The sequence below is a fragment of the Pongo abelii genome, chromosome 5, assembly GCF_028885655.2.
Source record: "Pongo abelii isolate AG06213 chromosome 5, NHGRI_mPonAbe1-v2.0_pri, whole genome shotgun sequence".
In the NCBI taxonomy this organism is placed as follows: domain Eukaryota; kingdom Metazoa; phylum Chordata; class Mammalia; order Primates; family Hominidae; genus Pongo; species Pongo abelii.
In genome coordinates this window covers 156699779-156708618 of record NC_071990.2, presented here as the reverse complement: position 1 = coordinate 156708618, position 8840 = coordinate 156699779, and the positions used below count along the sequence as shown (strand labels likewise).

Below are 8840 nucleotides of genomic sequence, written 5' to 3'. Positions count from 1 at the left end.
TGACATCCCTAGATTTTTAAAGACAGGTCATTTTAAAATTCCAATTACATGGTAAACTGAAATAGAACTAAGCAAAGTTCTGCCTGTTGGTATCCCTCAGGAAATGGCCTTTATTGAAGAGACAGAAGTGCTTTCTTACTAATATTCATTACAAAATGATGTTTTTAAGTAACCTGACATTTTACCTAATCGTTTTCACTGTCAATATGCTTATAACTAATATATTCAACAAACCTTTTCTTTAGAAACCAGACATTTTCCTTAAAAATGGTTCCTGTCGAGAATGGCGTGAACCCGGGAGGCGGAGCTTGCCGTGAGCCGAGATTGTGCCACTGTACTCCAGCCTGGGCGACAGAGTGAGACTCCCTCTCAAAAAAAAGAAAAAAGAAAGAAAGAAAAAGAAAAATGGTTCCTGTCAAACCATACACCATGGATCACCCTGAAATAAGAAAACCTGGCTGCATTTATATGCAAATGGCCTACAAATCTCTTGCCCATCTCTGGCAAAATAACTAACATGGTTAGATCCTCACAATCCTACGCAAGCCTGTGCAAAGGGGCATCGTGCAGGGAAAAGAGATGGGAAGAGAGACGTTGATTCCACTCCCCCACACCCTCCACACACTGAATGCCCTACAAGCGCAAGTCTTACTTTATTTAGGGCAGTTTCTCCAAGTACGATCAAAAAGCCAGTAGCAGACCAGGCGCAGTGGCTTACACCTGTAATCCTAGTAGACCAGCCTGAGCAACACGGCAAGACCCTTTCTCCACAAAAAACACAAAAATTGGCCGGGCACAGTGGCTCACGCCTGTAATCCCAACACTTTGAGAGGCCAAGGCAGGTGGATCACTTGAGGTCAAGAATTTGAGGCCAGCCTGGCCAACATGGTGAAACCTCATCTCTACTAAAAATATAAAAAAATTAGCTGGGTGTGGTGGTGGGCACCTGTAATCCCAGCTACTCAGGAGGCTGAGGCAGGAGAATCATTTGAACCCGGGAGGTGGAGGTTGTGGTGAGCCAAGATCACGCCACTGCACTCCAGCCTGGGTAACAGAGTAAGATTCTGTCTTTTTTTTTGTCTTTTTTTTTTTTTTTTTGGTGGGGGGAGGTGGGGGGAGGTGGGGAGGACAGTCTCTAAAAATGTCGCCCAGGCTGATGTGCAATGGCACGATCTCAGCTCACTGCAACCGCCGCCTCCGGGGTTCAAGTGATTCTCCCACCTCAGCCTCCTGTGTAGTTGGGATTACAGGCACGCACCACCACACCCGGTAATTTCTGTATTTTTAGTAGAGACAGGGTTTCACCATGTTGGCTAGGCTGGTCTCGAACTCCTGACCTTGTGATCCACCCACCTCGGCCTCCCAAAGTGCTAGGATTACAGGCATGAGCCACTGTGCCCGGTCAAGACTCCGATTTGAAAAAAAAGTGCCTTGAGCCCTGAGTGTTACTGCAGCTCTGCCACTGGACTTATGTCCTCTGCTGCCCTGATTATAAACATCTTCGTTTACTTGTTTGTCCTTACCACTAGAGTGTGGGCAGCATTAGAGTGTGTCTGGTTCCCCACTGACCTCAACATCAGGCACTTGGTAGGCACTCGGTCACTGATCACCAGCTCTGCCCTGGGTCAGCCTCCCATCTGTAAAACTAATCAGGCAGCACTGCCTCCAGGACCCCCAGGGGCTACACGTGGGAGCCTCCCTGCACTCCACTCCTCGAGGCTCGAGGACCCAGAGGCAGGTGGCGCGATCCAAGAACTAGTCAGTTGGTGGCTCCTCCTCACCCACCCTTTTCTCCAGTGACTTTTTCAAAGGATTCAAATTCCTTGAAAGTAAAGAATTTGGCCAGGTGCAGTGGCTCATGCCTGTGACGCCAGCACTTTGGGATGCCGAGGCAGGCAGATCACCTGAGGTCGGGAGTTCGAGACCAGCCTGACCAACATGGTGAAACCCCATTTCTACTAAAAATAGAAAAATTAGCCGGGCGTAGTGGCAGGCGCCTGCAATCCCTCAGGAGGCTGAGGCAAGAGAATCACTTGAACTCAGGAGGCAGAGGTTGCGGTGAGCCGAGATCACACCACTGCACTCCAGCCTAGGCAACAAGAGCAAAACTCCATCTCAAATAAAAAAAAAAAAAAGTAAAGAATTCTCACAGTGCCAGGTGGGGTGGCTTATGCCTGTAATCCCAGCACTTTGAGAGGCCAAGGTGGGCGGATCGCTTGAGGTCAGAAGTTCAAGACCAGCCTGGCCAACATGGTGAAACCCTGTCTCTAGTAAAAATACAAAAATTAGCCAGGCATGGTGGTGCACACCTGTAGTCCTAGCTACTCAGGAGGCTGAGGCAAGAGGATTGCTTTAACCTGGGAGGCGGAGGTTGCAGTGAGCCGAGATCGCGCCACTGTACTCCAGCCTGGGCAATAGAGCTAGACTCCGTCTTAAAAATAAAAAACAAAAACAAAAACAAAAAACTCTCTCAGGGTCTCTCCAAGATTCCTGGCCCTCTGGCATAGCCTGTACTCAGGATGCCTGGCCTGCTTCCAGATGGAATTCCTCATTTTTATTGTGGAAAGACAGGCAGGCCTCCAGGTTGTAGGTGAAAGGGAAAATAAGGGACAAGCTGCTGATGAGCTACTCCTCCCTCCTCAGGCTGCCAGGCTAATTGGAGAGAGCCTTGCCCTGGGCAACCTGACCTCCGTTACCATCCTCCAAGCCTTCTACTCTGGTGCAACAGACCATCCACTGGCTCATCATGGGTTACTCCACGACTGCCTTCTGCCTCTTCACGTGGGGCAAATGGCTTAAGGTAAGTGAAGGCCTGCTTGGGAAGCTGAGAGGGACTCACTGCAACCTCTGGCAGTGAGGGATGCTCCAGGCTGTGGGCCCACCTCAGCAACCTCTCCCCACTCTATAAATCCATCTATTTTCTCAGCCACATCTTCTTTTGGAGCCTACTATATTCACAAAGCAATGGTACCAAAGAAAGAGGAGTTAAAGGTGATGCAATAATCTATTTCCCTGGTAAGTAAATGTCCTACAGCTAAGCTCAAAATACGAGGTTACATAATAGAGTAACAGACTTGGAAAAAAAGATGGTATTGGAGGCCGGGCGCAGTGGCTCATGCCTATAATCCCAGCACTTTGGGAGACCGAGGCGGGCAGATCACAAGGTCAGGAGGATTGAGGCCATCCTCGCTAACATGGTGAAACCCCATCTCTACTAAAAATACAAAAAATTAGCTGGGCGTGGTGGCAGGCGCCTGTAACAAGTTCCAGCTACTCAGGAGGCTGAGGCAGGAGAATCGCGTGAACCCAGGAGGTGGGGGTTGCAGTGAGCCAAGATCGTGCCACTGCACTCCAGCCTGGGTGACAGAGCAAGACTCCGTCCAAAAAAAAACAAAAACAGAAAGATGGTATTGGAAATTTGGGGTGAACTCCAAGGATTAGCCTGGTTATTACACACAGAATATGGGCCCTGACTACTCTGACTTACTGAGGCACACTAGGAAGACTCTGGAAGGACTACAGACCAGCAGCTAGAAGTGACTCTGACCAGCCTTCCAATCAAACATCTAGTCTTGCAGGTAGCCTACAGCAGGACTGGTGCAGAAATTACTTATCACAGCCAGGCACGGTGGCTCACGCCTGTAATCCCAGTACTTTCGGAGGCCGAGGCAGGCAGATCACCTGAGGTCAGGAGTTCAAGATAGCCTGGCCAACAGGGCGAAACCCCATCTCTACTAAAAATACAAAAATTAGCCAGGTGTAGTGGTGCGCACCTGTAATCCAAGCTACTCAAGAGGCTGAGGCACAAGAATTACTTGAACCCGGGAGGCAGAGGTTGCAGTGAGCCGAGATCGCACCACTGCACTTCAGCCTAGGCAACAGAGTGAGACTCTGTCTCAAAAAAAAAAAAAAGAAAAAGAAATTACTTGTCCCCGTTTTCACAGCCTCCCTGGTCCCAGAGAACAGAAAAGTCAGAGAAGTGGAAGACTCGACACGCCCAGCTGTGCCTCTGCTGCAGGCCAAGTCTCCACTGGGGCCAAAGGGGAAACTCTTGTGGGAGGAGCAGAGGGGCCCACATCTCCCCTCTCGGCTCCCCCATGCACACTGCCTTGTCTCTCCCCCTCTAGCCAGGAATCGGTTGTGTATTTCCTCTGCCAATTTACTATGATTGTGTATGTGCTGCTACCACCGCAGCTGCCACGGTGGGGCAGGGAGGAGGGCAAGGCCCTGCCTGCTCCACTTTTTCTACCCTGGAACTGTAGCAGATAAAATCACTTGTTTGTTCAGTTTTTCACCACTAGCATTCATGACTGCTTTCTTTCCCAGTTCTTCTCCAGACTTTCCGTGGCTGAAATAATCAAGTTTCTCTCCTTCAGAGCACAGGAAGCTGGAAATACGACGCTAAAGCCTGCCTTAAAGCCTGGAACCAAACTGCTAACTCTGTAACCTCACATCTGACCCTGAGTTCCAAGTGGAAAAAACAGTTTACACCAGTACATACTGCTAAGTTTAGGGAACCACAAAACAACCAGATATAAAAGAAGAGTATTCATAGAATAAACAAAGAGCAAATGTGTAGCCCTGGCTTCCCCAGACTCCACAGTCTCAGGGCAGGAAGGTCATCTTCCGGCAGTCAGCTCAGAACCATCGAGGGATGCGTTCCTGTTTCAGAACAGGTTCTACTACTGTCAAATGACTCCCCCATACTTCTTCAAAGGCTGTGGTAAGTTCTGCACAGCAGAGGGCAGCAGAAAGGGGATACCAGCTGATGGACACCATCTTCTCTGTATATTCTACACTGGCATTGTTGTGGGCAAAGGCCCCTACCTCAAAAATAATAGTATCACTACTGGGCACCTCTCACATATCGCTGGCGACTGGGATAGATAAAAAAGTGTCAATTTTCGGCCAGGCACAGTGGCTCATGCCTATAATCCCAGAACTTTGGGAGGCTGAGGCTAGCGGATCATCTGAGGTCAGGAGTTCAAGACCAGCCTAACCAACGTGGTGAAACCCTGTCTCTACTAAAAATACAAAAATTAGTCAGGCATGGTGGCGGGCACCTGTAGTCCCAGCTACTCGGGAGGCTGAGGCTGGAGAATGCTTGAGCCCGGGAGGCAGAGGTTGCAGTGAGCCAAGACTGTGCCACTGTACTCCAGCCTAGGCAACAGAGCAAGACTCCATCTCAAAAAAAGAAAAAAAAAAGTACCAATTTTCATATATCCAACTGGATATATGAAAGAGAAGGTAAATAAGAATCCAGGCCAGGCGCAGTGGCTCATATCTGTAATCCCAGCACTTTGGGAGGCCAAGGCAGGTGGATCACCTGAGGTCAGGAGTTCAAGACCAGCCTGGCCAACATGGTGAAACCCTGTCTCTACTAAAAATACAAAAATTAGGCATGGTGGTGTGTGCCTGTAATCCCAGCTACTCAGGAGGCTGAGGCGGGAGAATGGCTTGAACCTGGGAAGGGGAGGTTGCAATGAGCCGAGATTGTGCCACTGCACTCCAGCCTGGGCAACAGAACAAGACTCCATCAAAACAATAAAATGAGATAAAATAGTAAAAATAAAAATAAAATATTTTATTTCTAACAATAATAATTCACTTTCCAACTAAAGTGATCTGACACTGATTCTTATTTACCTTCAAGAGCTTCTGGGGGCCATCAGCTGCTCCAACACTGAGCTTGTGTAAAAGCTGAACCATGAGGCCACAAAAGTGGTCAAAGGTTCTGGGAATTCAGGTCTGCGGGCTCACTTCAATCAGAACCTTCTTCTGCGTGTGGGTAGAAACCTGCAGCACGCCAGCTTGGCTCAGGAGACTCTCCAGCAGTGTCAGGGCACTCTGCTGGGCTGTGTCTGAGCGCTCCTCCCCAGGGTCACGTCCATTCTTCAACAACATAGACTTGCGCTTGTCACAGCTGAGCAGCTCTTATGTATTCCCTACCTGGACTGTCTCCAGACTGGCCTCCTCCAGCACCACAAGGAGCCTATGGCCTCCAAACCTGTTTCCTGCCCCAGGTCAGGGCCTCTTGGGTGCCATAGCATCCAAGTTCTGTTCCTGCTCCCCATCATTCCGGTCACAAGGTTGGACTCCAACACTGAGTGTGGCCATCTTGCAACCCTACTTTTTTTTTTTAAGATGGAGTCTCGCTCTGTCGCCCAGGCTGGGGTGCAGTGGCGCAATTTCTGCTCACTGCAAGCTCCGCCTCCCAGGTTCACACCATTCTCCTGCGTCAGCCTCCCAAGTAGCTGGGACTACAGGTATGTGCCACCACGCCTGGCTAATTTTTTTTTTTTTTTTTTTTTGTATTTTTAGTGGAGACAGGTTTCACCATGTTGGCTAGGATGGTCTTGATCTCCTGACCTCGTGATCTGCCCGCCTTGGCCTCCCAAAGTGCTGGGATTACAAACGTGAGCCACCATGCCTGGCCCTTGCAACCCTACTTTTAAATTTTTATAAAATGTTTTCTTTTCCTTTCTCATACTGTGTAGCTACATAGAAACATTGAGTTTTACAGTTGAAAGGACCCCAAAAATTCATTTAGTCCAATGCAACTCCCAAAGTTACAAATAAAGAAATGGTAACCCAGAGAGAATATACTATTTTGTTCAAGATCATGCAGCTATTTTTGGCAAAACTACCCAAAACCCAGGGATCCAGTCTTCTTTTCAGTAATATATGCTGACTGCCTGGATTACCTCTGACTGGACAAACACCAAGAACAATTCAATGAAACACATACAAGTTCTTTCAAATAGCTCATCTTCTGTCACCCATCAAAATGGAGAAAAGCAAAGGCACTGATAAAAGTAACATAAGTCCCAAAACATCTCACACAACAGACTCAACAGAATGCACTTTTTTGGGGGGAGTGGGGAGAGATGGAGTCTCGCTCCGTCACCCAGGCTGGAGTGCAGTGGTGCAATCTTGGCTCACTGCAACCTCCACCTCCCAGGTTCAGGTGATTCTCCTGCCTCAGCCTCCTGAGTAGCTGGGATTACAGGTGGCTGCCACTACACCCAGCTAATTTTTGTATTTTTAGTATAGACAGAGTTTCACCATGTTGGCCAGGCTGGTCTCAAACTCCTGATCTCAAGTGATCTGCCCATCTCGGCCTCCCAAAATGCTGAGATTACAGGTGTGAGCCACCGCACCCAGCCAGAATGATCACTTGTATATTATTAATAAGGAACCCAACAGCGAGAGAAAGTAGGACACAGAGACACATACAACCATCGTACACACAAGGTTATAACCACCATACGGGGAAGTTGGCCATGTGGAGGATGGACCCTGAGGGTGGTGAGGACGGAGTGATTACTTCTCAAGAGGAATGAAGGGTCAGAAAATGAGAAAAGCTTTAGAAGCAATGCTTGAGATGAGCCTGGAAGGCTGGGGAAGCCAGTGCTCTCGAGTTATTAAGTTGATGCAAAAGTGATTGTGGTTTTTGCCATTACTTTCAATGGCAAAAACCACAGTCACTTTTGCACCAACCTAATACAACAACAAAATTCCAATACAGAAGAAGATGCAAGCAAGTGGGACCTGCTAGGAGGGGGTGAGTGTATCCACAACAAATGGATCCAATCAGTGAGGTTTCTGATTTTCTTTTAAATCTTGTGTAACCTCAAGGTATTTGCCCATATGACACAGTGGCTTCCCATCAAGCAGTTCAGTAGATGGTTGTCAAGGGAGGGTTACTACGGCTAACTCCAGTTTCACAGAATAACTAAGATTTTCCAGAGGGGAAGTTCAAAATGGACACGTGAAATCGGAAAATATGTTGGTTTCTGATTCGGCAAACGTTCATCGAGGCTTCATGTATTCATGCAGTAGGTATTGATCCCAGAAGTTTCAAATGCCACCAACACAAAAGATAACTTAATTCGTTTTGATGGATTCCAGATGTGTTCTTCCTTCATTTCTGCTCATATGCACCAATGCGCTTTTGAGAGCCCTCATTTTTATCCAGCTTCATGGTTATACAGAGTGATAAGAAGTATGACTATTATTCTGCCAATCATAACCTTAGTACAAGGCCTGAAGAAGAAGGTTAATGAGAAGGATTTAGGGCTCCATTGCCAGGAGACACTGGGAATCATTAGAAAACAATTTTATGGCGCACAGTGGCTCACACCTGTAATCCCAGCACTTTGGGAGGGCGAGGCGGGTGGATTACCTGGGGTCAGGAGTTTGTGACCAGCCTGGCCAACATGGTGAAACTCCGTCTCTACTAAAAATACAAAAATTAGCTGGGCATGGTGGTGCGTGCCTGTAATTCCAGCTACTCAGGAGGCTGAAACAGTAGAACTGCTTGAACCTGGGATGCGGAGGTTGCAGTGAGCCGAGATCACACCACTGCACTCCAGCTTAGGCAGCAGAGCGAGACTCCATCTCAAAAAATATATATATATATTTTTTATTCTCTCCCTGAGGAAGCTAAGTCCCTCAAATGTTTAGGTGACTTGCCAAATGGGTAAAAGGTGTATTCCACACCAGAATCTAGAGCTGTTAATATCCAATACAATAACCTTGCCACAATTCCACACTTGGGAAAAAAAACGGATCAACTTTATGTATTTTAACTTTCAGCACTTTATTATTGATAAAGTCCATTTAGAGAGTCAAATATTTGGCAAAGGGTCTCTCAATCTCATAATCATATTATAATACTTTTAAAAACAATTTCAATGAACACTTCACACATTCTGTCAACCACCATTTAAGAGTGTTCACTAAAGCACCAGGCTGGATCTAAAAGCGGTACAAAAATAACACAAGCATGGCTGGGCTCAGTGGCTCACACCTACAATCCCAACACTTTGGGAGGCCAA

The 8840-nt window shown here is 47.5% G+C and overlaps 1 pseudogene; it reads right to left on the bottom strand.

Annotated features, from left to right (window-relative positions):
* Positions 1–892: 892 nt before the first annotated feature.
* On the bottom strand, positions 893–8030 carry LOC103891027 (ribosomal RNA small subunit methyltransferase NEP1-like; annotated as a pseudogene).
* Positions 8031–8840: the final 810 nt, after the last annotated feature.